The sequence below is a fragment of the Lolium perenne genome, chromosome 4 (genome assembly GCF_019359855.2).
Source record: "Lolium perenne isolate Kyuss_39 chromosome 4, Kyuss_2.0, whole genome shotgun sequence".
Classification (NCBI taxonomy): domain Eukaryota; kingdom Viridiplantae; phylum Streptophyta; class Magnoliopsida; order Poales; family Poaceae; genus Lolium; species Lolium perenne.
Genome location: NC_067247.2, coordinates 310135458 through 310147989, shown reverse-complemented (window position 1 = coordinate 310147989; position 12532 = coordinate 310135458). Strand labels below are relative to the sequence as shown.

Sequence of the window (12532 nt, the reverse complement as noted above, 5' to 3'; positions counted from 1 at the left end):
GACCCAACTGGCCCATGCTCGTGAAGCCCTTGTCGGGATGCTGCAGGGCACGCGCCGCCACCCCAGCCATCCCCGCTCCAGCGCCTCCCCCGCCCACCGGAGGCAGCCCTGCTCTGTCGAGGCCCAGTCCCAAATGGGGCCCACATGGCCCAGATCCGGGCCGGTAGGGCACCGCCGTGTGCCGCCGCCAACAAGCCACGCCATCGCCACCACGCCGCCCGAGAAGACGCGCCGCCGTCGGAACCTCCACCTGCCGAAGAGCACCGCCGCCGGAACCTCCACCTACCGAAGAGCACCGCCGCCGGATGAGGGGACCCCACGCCCCTCCAAACGCACGGGTAGGAGCCGCTCCACCGCCGCCGGCATTGCGCGGGCTTTGCCTAGCGGACTGTACCAACGGGGGCGGCCGGGGAGGGGAGAAGGGAGGCTGGTTCGCTAGGGTTTCACCGCCCTCCCGTTCTCTCGCCACCCGAAAGGGTGTCTCTGGGTTGGGTCTTCTGCCTGTATTTCCCATAAATTACTTTGACAACATAGCGGTTTTTCGAGATCGGTGCACAGACTTTACAAGTAGAAGAACCTCGCAAGAATTTTATCCCATTAACGAATAGTAAATACAAGCATACTTGTCATTTGGTTAGTGAATGGCCAATTTAATCGGAGTGGCTTCTTCCAGTGGAAATCATACACATCTGAATATCTGATATGACTGTAGATCATTCCTCGGCTCAGCTGTCGCTTCTGTTGGGCTTGTCTGACGCCTCACGCCTGGTACACCTGAAAGAAGCAAACGATTGCCTGGTTACCGCTAACGGATGCAGTAGGGTTCTTGAACAGAATCGTATCGCTCGTTCACGGATCATGAGAAGTGCAGAAATGCCGACTTGTATCGTAAGAGCGAAAGAACAGACAACCAGGATCATCTGTCTGCCCTACCGGCTACCGTGTCAGCTCATCAGCTGGCGACGGGAACCACTCGTTGGTGGCAGGATTCCCCTTGCAGGAAGCGTGGCGCTCTGTGGAATCTGGGTCTTCGGAGAGTTCAAACGAGGCGCCAGTGGGCTTGTCATCTTGATGAAGCCCGTCCCAGTATGCAGGACTGCACCAAGTTAATTTAACAGCTCATGATTCAGAGACCAAATGGTCACACTGGGCAGCAGGAAGATTGCAGAGACGGACCGTTGTGGTGCTGCTTGCCGACGCCGCCGAGGTCTTTGTAGTACTCCGTCTCCACCAACTCCTCCCCCGGCCTTGCCGCCCCCGAGCGCCAGTTTCTGCAACAAACAACCCACGGGCACGCGCATTGGCTTCATGCATGTAAACGAACCTCACGGCTGCGTCCAACGCACCCCAGTCCAGTCGATGCCGTTATTCTCCATTTTTCAAGTGCGCGTGATTATGGGAACGTAAGCGTGATTCCCTAACAGAAATCCGCAGGTTATAAGAACGCATCTGACCTACGAACTTGACGAGCCGTGAACCTCCAAGGGGTGCATCAACAAGCACAAGGCCGACCTCCTAAAACCCTAGCAGCGCGAGCAGTGGGTGGGGTGGGAAGGAAGGACGTCCGACGGTCTGGACGAGGCCACCGAGGTGCCGCCATGAAGCTGACGGTGAAGACTCTAATGGGCATCCACTTCCAGATCCGGGTGCAGCACCATGACACTGTGAGATCCGGGATTTCAGATCCCTTACCCGCTCCTCCATTTATTATAGTGTCGAAAATTTCCCTCGAATTTCCCCCTTTCCTACTTTCAAATGGACCTCGATCGTCTTCTTCTCCTCCCCTAGATGCAACAGTTCCTGTGATTTTGTTCGGGAGCTTTTCTTGCGTTTTGATCAAATGCAGGTGCAGCACACGATGGTGGGTGAACTAGCTGCTCGGCGCCTGTGGTTATGCGTTGATGCAAGGGATGATTAGCTCGTTAGGTTTTAGATATGCGGCGGTGCCGCGAGGAGGGATTTGGCTACGCTACTACTCCGATTGCTCCTGAATCCTAATGCCATTTGCACCGCATCCTTGCGTTGCTTGTGAGTGCTCGGGATTACGTACCCAAGATATATATATATATATATATATATATATATATATATATATATATATAGAGACGCGCTATTTGACTCCCTGGGGGCAGAATATTATTCTGCTCCCCGCCTGGCCCGCCCACCCACATATCGGCAGTGGCTCTACCGGTCTGCGCGTCCGCACCAGTTTTCAACTGCTCGCGCGCCAGGTACCGTAAAATTACGTCGCTTGCTCATGAGCGCTCGTCACAGGCTCAGCTGTCCGCTGGACTTTTCCACCACGTAAGATTTTATTGGTGCGGTGGAAGAATCCTTGCATGCGACAAGAAAAGATACCAAGCCAACCCGTGTGTCCAACATCGATGTAAGATAAATAACCTAGCTAATAAAATCTGCTAACGAACCCAACCAGTTGAGGTAACCTAAGAATTTGATAAAAGAATAGATTACACCTAAATAACGCGAAGAAATTTTCGAGGCAACTTCAAAATTCGATTAAAAGGATTACACTATAATAAATGTACGTAAAACTAGCTGACAGGTTCTGATGTGCCCATGAGAAAAAAGGACGGCCTGTTTACACAACGTAAGATTTATGTGCCTGAGTAGGTAAGAACTTCATGCAAACAAAACATATGTCGACATGCACACATGTCTCTAGGTATTTCAGGAATGACCTCATGTGCCCATAGAATAAAGTGCATATCGAAAATAAATGAAATACGTGAACGTAAGAAATTACAGTCAGTGCAAATTATCTAGTTACATCAACAACTCCAGTACACTATGCTTTGATGTTCTATTTCCATCCTACTAGGTGTCTAGACGCTGAAGACCAGAACATGCGGTGCAGCTCTACATTTCAATGTGTACCCCAGGAGAAGGACACATCCCAGTTCCTCTTAATATTTTGAACATTACTGGCTGTCCTGAAAAATGGGGTCAGAATTAGCATAAGATTCAAGAAACTGAACATAATTGCAACCAAAGAATTCCCTTGGCAAAAATTGATTCAGTACGAAGGTGACATGGCCTTTAAGAAGATAAGAATGTTCATTGTCACATCATCATCCGTATATTTACTATGATGTAGAGACTAGTCGGACCCTGTAAGCCTACATTCGGATTCAGGATAACTATATACTCTGCCTACCAAACATTAACAAACAAAAAAATTAAAACAAAGATGAATTAGCCACATTCATAGTATGTAGAGTTGCATCCTGGAGTCATGAACATGGATGGGAGAACACTTTTTGATTATACCTTGGGTGTGGGCATTAGTCAGCTACACCTATCCTTGATATTTTTTCGGCATGACTAGGGGACTTTGCAAGAGAAAAAGCTTCTTTGATTCACAGGATCTTCAACACAGGAACAGAAAAACACAAGATTTTGGTTTAATGTATCCGGGTTCCCTGAACTGGAATATATGTTCTACAATATTGCAGGGTTAAACACATAAGTTGTTCTTTAGTGGTTTTCTTGTTAGTATCTTCGGCCATAAATGATTACAACACAATATGTTGCCGGGAATGATAATATATCAATTCAAAATTATAGTCAGGTAAATTCATTTGGCATAGAATTTGTTACTTACCCACTCCGTCGCAGTCCAGGCCCACCATGTGGTGAAGCTTCTCGCGCCGGTCGCTGCTGTGCCAGCCACCCACCACACCGTGGCGCCTCTCGCAGCGCCACTTTCCTTGATGTTGCCGTCAGCCGACGAGCCACCGACGGCTGTCGAAAGTTCCCGCAGCACCGCCTGCCTCGATGCAATGCTACCATTGGCCGACAAGGACAACTACAGCTGTCGCGCGCCTGCGCCCTCGCCGTTGAAAGCTCTCGACGCCCGCCTTCAAAATTGTCCCAAGCAACGTAAAAGAAGCGAAATGATATTACATCGGCCAGTGATGCGAGTACGATTGGTACCTAAACCACCCCGAGCAGGTGCGATGGAGCTGACAAGGGCGACTAGCTTGGTCAAGCAACGTAAAATAAGCGAAAGGAAAGTATGTCGGCCGGCCAGTGATGCGACTATGCGAGTACGGTTAGTACACTAAACCACATCGAGCAGATGTGATGGAGCCGACAAGGGGGGCTAGCTGGGTCATTCGAATTCCTGGTGGTTTAAATGCACTTCATGTAAAAAATAATGCAATGGCTGATAAAAACAGGTCTGCTCTATTACCGCTCTTTTCTGCTCTCCTGCCTAGGCTAGTGTGGCATTACCCTATCTCCCTGGGCATTTGTAATCTGAACTTATTAATGTTCCAAGTCAGCTTCGAGTGAATGCAACAAGCTATGAGGTATCTCTCCCTGCCCCACCCCCTAAGACCTCAAAAACAAATGGTCCATAGGTAAGTGAAAAATGTTGGATTGGTTCATTTGAATGCTAACCTCCATGCAAAAAGAAAAATGATCCAACTGAACTCGAAACGAAAATTTACAGCAACAAAGTATAGATATCTTTCAGTAATATTATTTTCATTAGACCAAGCAAGACACGTTACTAATTTTACTTATGTCAACAATTAAAGTTTTTTATTGCCCACTCTACAGCTTATGAAAGGGGGTAATGCCTTTAAAAGCAATTGGTGAAGAAAGAAATATGAATAGGTAATGAATAAATATCTATGCAGTTGTACCTTGATGCCTCATTAGGAGGTAAAAATAATCTGAAACATCAGTAGCAACCAATGCTTGAATAATCCTCACTGCCAACAAAAGAAGACCTGAGAATGGAAATCATTGCATACTGGGAATGCTTAAGTTTCTAATCCATGGAAAATAATAATGGGTAATGAGAACTCTCTAGTACAGGATGAATCCATTTTCCAAAGCTAAACATAAACACAACAATTGCTAGGTCTGTACTATTATGTCAACTTCAAAGAACATGACATAATTACCAGCAACATGTTTTACCTCCTTGCTAGTTCTGATTGAAAAATTGACCATAAAGGAACGGCCGGCAACTGCACTTTCCGTGCAGTAAAAACATAATTATACAGGTTGCTTTATTCAAGAATAGCATGCAATTTGTCATCAATTTAATTCCACAAAGAGTATGTGCAGTGAAAAAGTAATTCTAAAGATAACTTACTAAATAACTTGCACCATATTTGCATCAATGACTAAATCAGCAGCACTAATCAATGTATAAAATATATGCAAACACAAGCAGTATGCAATATCTATCAAATAAATTGTGAGGAAATGGTGCTGCACCGCTGCTACCAAACGGAATCACCATAATAGAATATACTAGCAGAAGCAAAGCAACCTCCAAGAGTACCCTCGCACTGGAAAAGATAGAACAGGCAAATTTTATTCAGTGTGGCTGCTAGTACTAGTGGCTAAACCAAATAAGTCAGTGCGGATCGATGTAATTGTGGACGCGTTTCTCGTCTGCACATACAGCGGATGCAGTTTGCCGGAGAAGAGGTCGCATGGATCGTACCGGAAAAATTTAGACTGAACCGAAGATGAACGCGGACCGAGTTTGTGAGACGCCACTTGCCGGGCTGCCGCAGCATGACCGGCGGAAGGCAGCACAGCACTTGTGGTAGAGAAAGGAGAAGATGGGGCGATGCCGATGCCACCGGCAGCTACGACCCGCTTGCTCACCATGCCGCCGATTCGGCCGGCCGGCCACGGCGTCGTCGACTCCAGCGAGAGCGCAGAACCAACCCCCTACTCGCCTGGCTCCCGATTCAGCCGAACGCTACCCCGCCGCGGCCGCCAGGCCCGAAACCGGTCGCCGCCGCACCTCGATTCCAATCTCCAAACCGCACCTCGATTAGAAAAAGTCAGTAAAAAAAAGTTCAGGTACGGCTGCGTAGTGGGCTAGCTCCCAAACAAAACCGCCGGAGTATAAAATGCAAAAGAAAATTACGACATATGCGATGCGGTACAGCGGTAGGTTGCCAGGTTCGGTGCGAACGCTACGCCAACCGGCTCGGTTGAACCGACCCGGGAGTAGAATTACTATTCTGCACCCAGGGGTCTAATAGAGTTTCTATATATATATATATATATATATATATATATATATATATATATATATATATATATATGATAAATACTTCCTACTCCTGGGTGTAACTACACCCACGTCTCATATACTACCATACGGAAGTATATAACATACTTTATTGGTTTGAGTATGTTTGTACACTATATCTAAGATACTCCATACCAACTTTGGTGGAAAAAAATTAAATACACCCATAGTTTGCACTATATATACAAAATACATGCATATTTATACGTAAAGAAATAGTGTACGTAAAAAAGTGTACATACTACCTACAAAGTAGTATATATACTACCAAGATATTCTTATATACTTCATACTACATGTATATACTCTTCGGTATGATAGATACTACCTAGATTGTGTGAAACACACCTGAGAGTAACTACACCCGGGTGTAGCATGAATATGTCCTATATATATATATATATATATAATAACTATTCTCGAACCCTTTCTGAACTTCCTAACTTATCGCATGCGAACTTCCCGTGAGTCTTCATATTTTCGCGTCCCACGTCCCGCTCGCGCCCCGCTCCCGCGCGCGTGTGAACTTCCTACGAGACAGCGAACCGTTACGTGTCCCACCTCCCGCTCGCTACCCACCTCCTCCGTGCTCGCTCCCCACCCCTCCCTGCTCGCTCCCGAGCTCTTCCATGGCGATTTCCTCCCTGCTCGCTCCCGAGCTCTTCCCTGGCGTTTTCCTCCCTGCTCGCTCCCGAGCTCCTCCCTGGCGATTTCCTCCCTTGCTCGCTCCCGAGCTCCTCCCTTTTGCTCGATGCGTTTCTTAGAACTTCGGCGACGGTGGCGGCTCATCTCCGTGCTCGTGTCCGACGCTCCATCGACGAATTTGTTCTCCACTGGTGCATCGCAGATCGTCGATGTCTGCGGCACAGTTTCTTCTATGCTATCCGGACATTGCTCTTATCTTTTTTATCTTGATCTGCAGATTTGTTTTTCCCGATGGCCGTCGCACAGCTTCGGCGTTCTTCTACGTGAAATCCTCGAGGTTGATGGCTCCGCCGTTATATTCTCGCGCTTTGTTTGTCTTCGGTAATGGTATTGGGTCTCTCTCCCCTGTAGGATTTTTGTTTTGATAGGTTTGCTTTGATCCTTATCCACGAATTTTGTTTTCACAGATCTATGTTCTTTTGCTTAGTTCGGTATTTGCATATGCTTGTGTAGTTATGTTTTCCTCAGTTGATGCAGTGATGACGCGGTGGTGTTCATGCTTACACTTTGATGTAGTAACAGAATCCAGATAATGCTTGTTATCTGTGGGTTTTTTCGTAGCTTACAAGTCTCTGCTCTGTTTTTCATTACCAGCAGTGCATGTTTGTTGGTGTTATAACAAATGAACTTCTTTATTTTTATGATGTGAACTACCGGAATGCATGAACTTTTGTCAATTGCATGTTTGATTTTCATCTTTCAGATAAGTTGTGGCCTCTATTTCACATGTAAACCCACATCGAGCATGTATGTATCTCTCTGTTTGTAAGTTGTGAACTTCCCTTTAATGTACTATCCAATTTTGTTGTATTATTGTTTTTCCATTCATACGCATGTTTTTATCTTTTTTTATCTGAAAATGAACTGCTGTTACTTTATTACGTGAACTGCTGTCAGTTTACTTCTGGTATTCTTTTTCTTTAACTCCAAGTATAAATTAACCAGTGTTAATTTATTTTATTCTTGTACCATTAAAGGGGGGGGGGGGGGGGGTTGGGGGGGGCCCCCCCCCTACTAGGAAAAGAAAAAAAGGTTTTTTAATAAATTTTTAAAATATAGTGTAATACCTTTTTTAAGATTAGTGAACTCCTTGCGTTTACGTATGCACTTCGTAATTGTGGTGGGGAACTCCTACCCGCTATATTAGGAAATCAATTAATGTTTTTAAAACATACCCAAATACCTTTTTTCAAGATGAGTGAACCCCTGACGTGTTTTTCAAGTGAACTTCGTAATGGTTGTGGGGACAGTGCGGGTGTGACCCTCCCATCCTATATTTTTTCTTTTTTTTAGACAAAGTGAATCGCAGTCGCAGTTAAATGTGAACTTCCTGTTTGTTTCTATCTTACTGACAAAGGTAACGTTTCAGTGTTTTTTTTTATTGTTGCCTCCTTTTTTTTTAATATAAATTTGGTGCAGTTATTTCACAACTCCTCTTTTTACTCCTCTTGTCTGCGCCTTCTCCTTCGCTCTCCCCACTTCCCCCACTCGCAGGCGGACATCCCGAAACTGCTACATCCTCTCTGCAATGGCGGCGGCGCTCTAGGTAACTGCTGCCCCCCGCATCGTTTGCTATCCCCCGTCCCCTGTTGCTATTCCTTCGTTCTACTCGAAATCCACCATTTCCCCTTTGGTCTAAACCCTAGGTTCGCTGCAGTTTGCTCTTCCTCGCCGTCTTCGGTGTTTGCCGGCGATATTTCCCCGTTCGGCCGGCGGTTGGAACTCCGGCGCTACTCCGATTCTTCTTCGCGGTGGTTCTAGTTCGTCCCAGACGGGCTGGTCGGCTTCAATTTTTGGTTTGGGAGTCCGTTCCTCTTTTTATTTCTCTGTGAGTGATGGATAAGGATGCTTCGACTGGTGGTGGAGGTTTGTTTTTCGGATTTGTATTTTTACTACCCATAAATTCATGCTTTATTCTTGCGTTGTCAAAAATGAAATATCCATGTTTTTGTTCTGTCCTATGACTGGCCCATTTTTTTTTGTTCTAGGGTTTGCTTTTCTGTAGGCTTTTTTCTGTGTTATAATTCCCCGTGGTCACCATTTAGGGTTCTATCTATTTATCTGTGTTTCTGTATAGCACATGTTATGAACTACTTGTCATTTAATTGAACTCACTGTATTAATTATGTTCATTCTTCCTATGTATAATGTTTATTTTCATGTACAGGCTGTTTTTTTTTTAAAAGTGAATCATGAAATTAACATTTTGCTGCACATAGGAAGTATAAGTCTGAACATGAATTTTTTTCCTATGTTTCTGACATTGAATTTTTTTTGTTTTTTGTATTTTTTAGGGAAGGTATTTGATCATGTTGATGATTCTGGTGATGCTGTGTTTTCTGGTTTGGGGAATTTATCTTCTAATATGACAGATGATGCTGATGAGTCAGGTTAGGAACATACATATGTGAACCTCACTAACATTTTCTAGTGAACTTCCTTTTCCTGCAATCCATACAAGCTTTCTTGATTACATTTTTACTCTTTTTTTGTGTTTTTTGTTTGTGTTATGCAGCTGACAAGACTATAAGAGAATCTCTGGATTTGCTGAACCAGGATTTTGCTGCATATTCTCAAACGAGTTTACAGCGTTTCTTATATCCCCCAGTTTTTGACAGACTCTGCTGTTGAGAAGGGTAACATGGGCAGCCCTGTTTTTGATTATACTCCTCTGCGGCAAGTTCTTGAATCTGAACCAGTTGAAGCTACACCTGTGATGGAAGAAACCCAATCTCAGTCTGTGGCTGGTACTCAAATAGTTACTCAGGATTATATGGTTGAAGAACAGCTTGCGAAGGAAAAGGAGAGACAAGCTGCTAAATTAGCTCAGCACCAGGAGAAATTGACTACATATTACCGGAAATACCCTGCGAAAGCAAAGTCTGCTAAGGGTAATGCCGTTGTCAATGATGTTCCACGTGACGGCGAGGCTGCTGAAAGCACACGTGATGAATGTGCTGCTGAAATTATTCCTCCTAAAGTGAGGAAAGAAAGGGTTGTTTGCAGGAAGATAAAAGAGAATTCACCTGCAGGGAAAGGCTGCTGCTTCTTCTTCTTCTTCTTGCTCGAGCAGAGATCCTTTGCAGCAGACATACGCCCCAGGTGCCACTCAAGAAGATGTTGCTGCTGACAAGGTTATTTCTTTTATGTTCTTATTTGTTTATTCTGTTAAATTCCTTTTTTGTTCACTTTTACATATGTGTACCATTGTGAACTTCTCTATTTTTTTTAAAAAAATCTGCTTACATCCGTGCTACAAATCCTGTGCGGCGCAGCCTAGGTATTCTTTGCTCTTGTCCGGTCCACTTTGTTGCTTCGGAACGAGTTTCATCTCTGAAATCACGTCTGGGTCACCGTAAACGTAAGATTGATGTCGATGAGACATATGTCCCAGATTCCACTGAAGATGGTGTTGCTGCTGGCAAGGTTATTTTTGTTTGTTCATTTTTACATAATTCTTCCACTGTGAACTTCTTTGTTTATTGAATCTGAACTCTTCCCTTTTTATGCATCTCATTTTATGTAGTGCAATGCTAAGAAGAGTCGTACAAAATTGGTTAGCGATGAATCAGACTTTGAAGCTCCTGCCAAGGCTAGTGTAGTGTGAACTTCTGTGTTCATGTTGGTGTGAACTTCCTCTTCTCATTAATTTTTTTGTGGTTTTTAAATGTTTGTTTTTTTATGCTTTTTTCTATAACAGGGGAAGAAAGTTGGTAGGAAGCCAGGTCCTTCTAAACCTGTTGTTTTGGAAGGTGATTCGAAGAAAGTTAGAAAAGGCCGACAAAGAAAACCATGGCTAGGAAGAGGAAGGCAGATGAAGATCTTGATGGTGAGAAGACACGTTTTCAGCAAACTATTCGCTGTTCTCTCGGTGAAGTTCGTTCGGCTGCAGCAATGTTAAAACAGCAACACAGATTGAAGGTTGAGCAAGCTGGTTTTGGCTGTGTTTTTCAGTGGGTCCTGGAGGGTAACATATCACGTGTTCTCATGTGTTATTTGATGAAGACTATTGACACTTCTACCATGAAGTTGGCTTGTGGATCTGGCAGAGTTCTAGAGGTTAATAGAGACACTGTTCATCAGGTGTTTGGTTTTCCTATAGGAGGCGATACTCCTATACTGCCTGCAGAATCTGGACATGACGAGTCATTGGCTCTTTTGAAACAAGAGTTTGGGTTCGAAAGCAATGCTAGTATTGAGCCTAAAGATCTGCGTCAATTGTTATCTGATCTTGTTGAAGACCCCGAGAAGGAAGATTTGGCTGTTAAGGTCTTCTTTGCCATTCTTTTTAGCAAGCTCATATGTCCTGGTTCAGCTACCCGTGTCGGTAGGGAAGCTGCAATGCTTGTGAACATGGATTATGATAAGATGGCAAAGATGGATTATTGCCAGCTTGTTGTTGATGAGTTGAAACGAGCTGCTACTAAATATCAAGACCCTGATATCCCTCAGGCTGGGTTAGAAGGGTGTGCTGTTATCCCCACTGTTATGTATCTTGACAGCATCTTTCTACCACCACATTCTGTCATGCATACTCGAACTCCTCGCGCAAACTTTCTGCATGAGAAACCTCTGAAGGCTATTTACAAAATGGACATTCAAAAGAATGGTGGACCAGAGTTGATGAAGTACAATTTTGGCAGAATTGTGGTTAGTTTTTTCAAACTGTAACCCTTTTTTTATGTGGCATCTGATCTTCATACTACGTCGCAAGTGAACTTCCTTATGTCTTTTTTTTAATGTTTTATGTGGCATATCAGGTTTACTTTTTATATCCAAGTGAACTTACATAGTTTTGTATATATTTTTTACTTTTTATGTATCATCTGAACTTCATATTATCTGCTAAGTGAACTCCTGTATTACAATGCAGTGGAAAGGCCGCAACCAAATTGCTTATTCATATCGGTATCGTGTTGAAGATTTAATTGTTAATCTTAATGAGGGCACCCATTGTAGTGAGCCTGATGCTGGTAATGCCAATGAACATCCTGCTGGAGGTCATTGCGAGATTCCAATTTCGCAAATTGCTAATGTCAACACGAAAGACAATCACCAGTCTGCTTCAACTAGTGCTGGGATGCCTTCATTGGTGTTATTGATCAGATTGGATCAACATTGCGTAAAGTTGAGTATCTCTCTCGTACGATTCCGACTACGGTGATCGTCTGAAACAATTTCAAGGTCGGCTTGCTGATGGTAATTTCCCAGTGTTGAAGCAATCGGATGAGCGATCAAAGCGTGAAACATCGCTCCTTGATAGCTTGAGGGGGCTTTGTCTCTAATGCGCACGTGTTTTCTTGATTTTGGTATGAATCAGGACTCTTTGTGCAAGCAGTTTGAGAGCCGTGCAAATGTATCAGGCAATAATAGTGTTGAAAGTAATGTTCAGAAGAATATTTCTTCTTCTGTTGAAGATGTTGATGCAGGACTTGGTCAGTCAGCTGTTGAAGCTGAGGTATAATTAGTCATTCTTGAACTTATGTCCATCCCTTTTTATGTGAACTTCCTTTTTTATCTCTTGTTTTGTGTTATTACACATATGTGAACTTCTGTGTTTTTTCATGTGAACTTCCTTACCTTTTCTTTTTTGTTATCCTCTTATTTTTTGCAGGAAGATGCTAGGATTGCTGAGGAAAATGCACCTCAGAATTCAGGAGATGGTGATCATGCACCTGTGAATGATGGGTTTGTTCGTCCGCCAACCCCTCAATGTCCTCCAGCTTTTCTTTGGTGATC

The 12532-nt window shown here is 44.1% G+C and overlaps 2 long non-coding RNA genes across 2 annotated transcripts; one reads left to right on the top strand and one right to left on the bottom strand.

Moving 5' to 3' along the window:
- Positions 1–2596: 2596 nt before the first annotated feature.
- LOC127296100 (uncharacterized) lies at positions 2597–5950 on the bottom strand. Its single transcript, XR_011743799.1, has 2 exons — positions 4671–5950; positions 2597–3878 (listed from the first exon to the last, which is right to left on the bottom strand). It is a non-coding gene; the product is annotated as an uncharacterized lncRNA (long non-coding RNA).
- A 2580-nt stretch (positions 5951–8530) lies between these two features.
- On the top strand, positions 8531–9367 carry LOC139839229 (uncharacterized). Its single transcript, XR_011756882.1, has 3 exons — positions 8531–8659; positions 9088–9183; positions 9309–9367. It is a non-coding gene; the product is annotated as an uncharacterized lncRNA (long non-coding RNA).
- The last annotated feature ends 3165 nt before the right edge of the window (positions 9368–12532 follow it).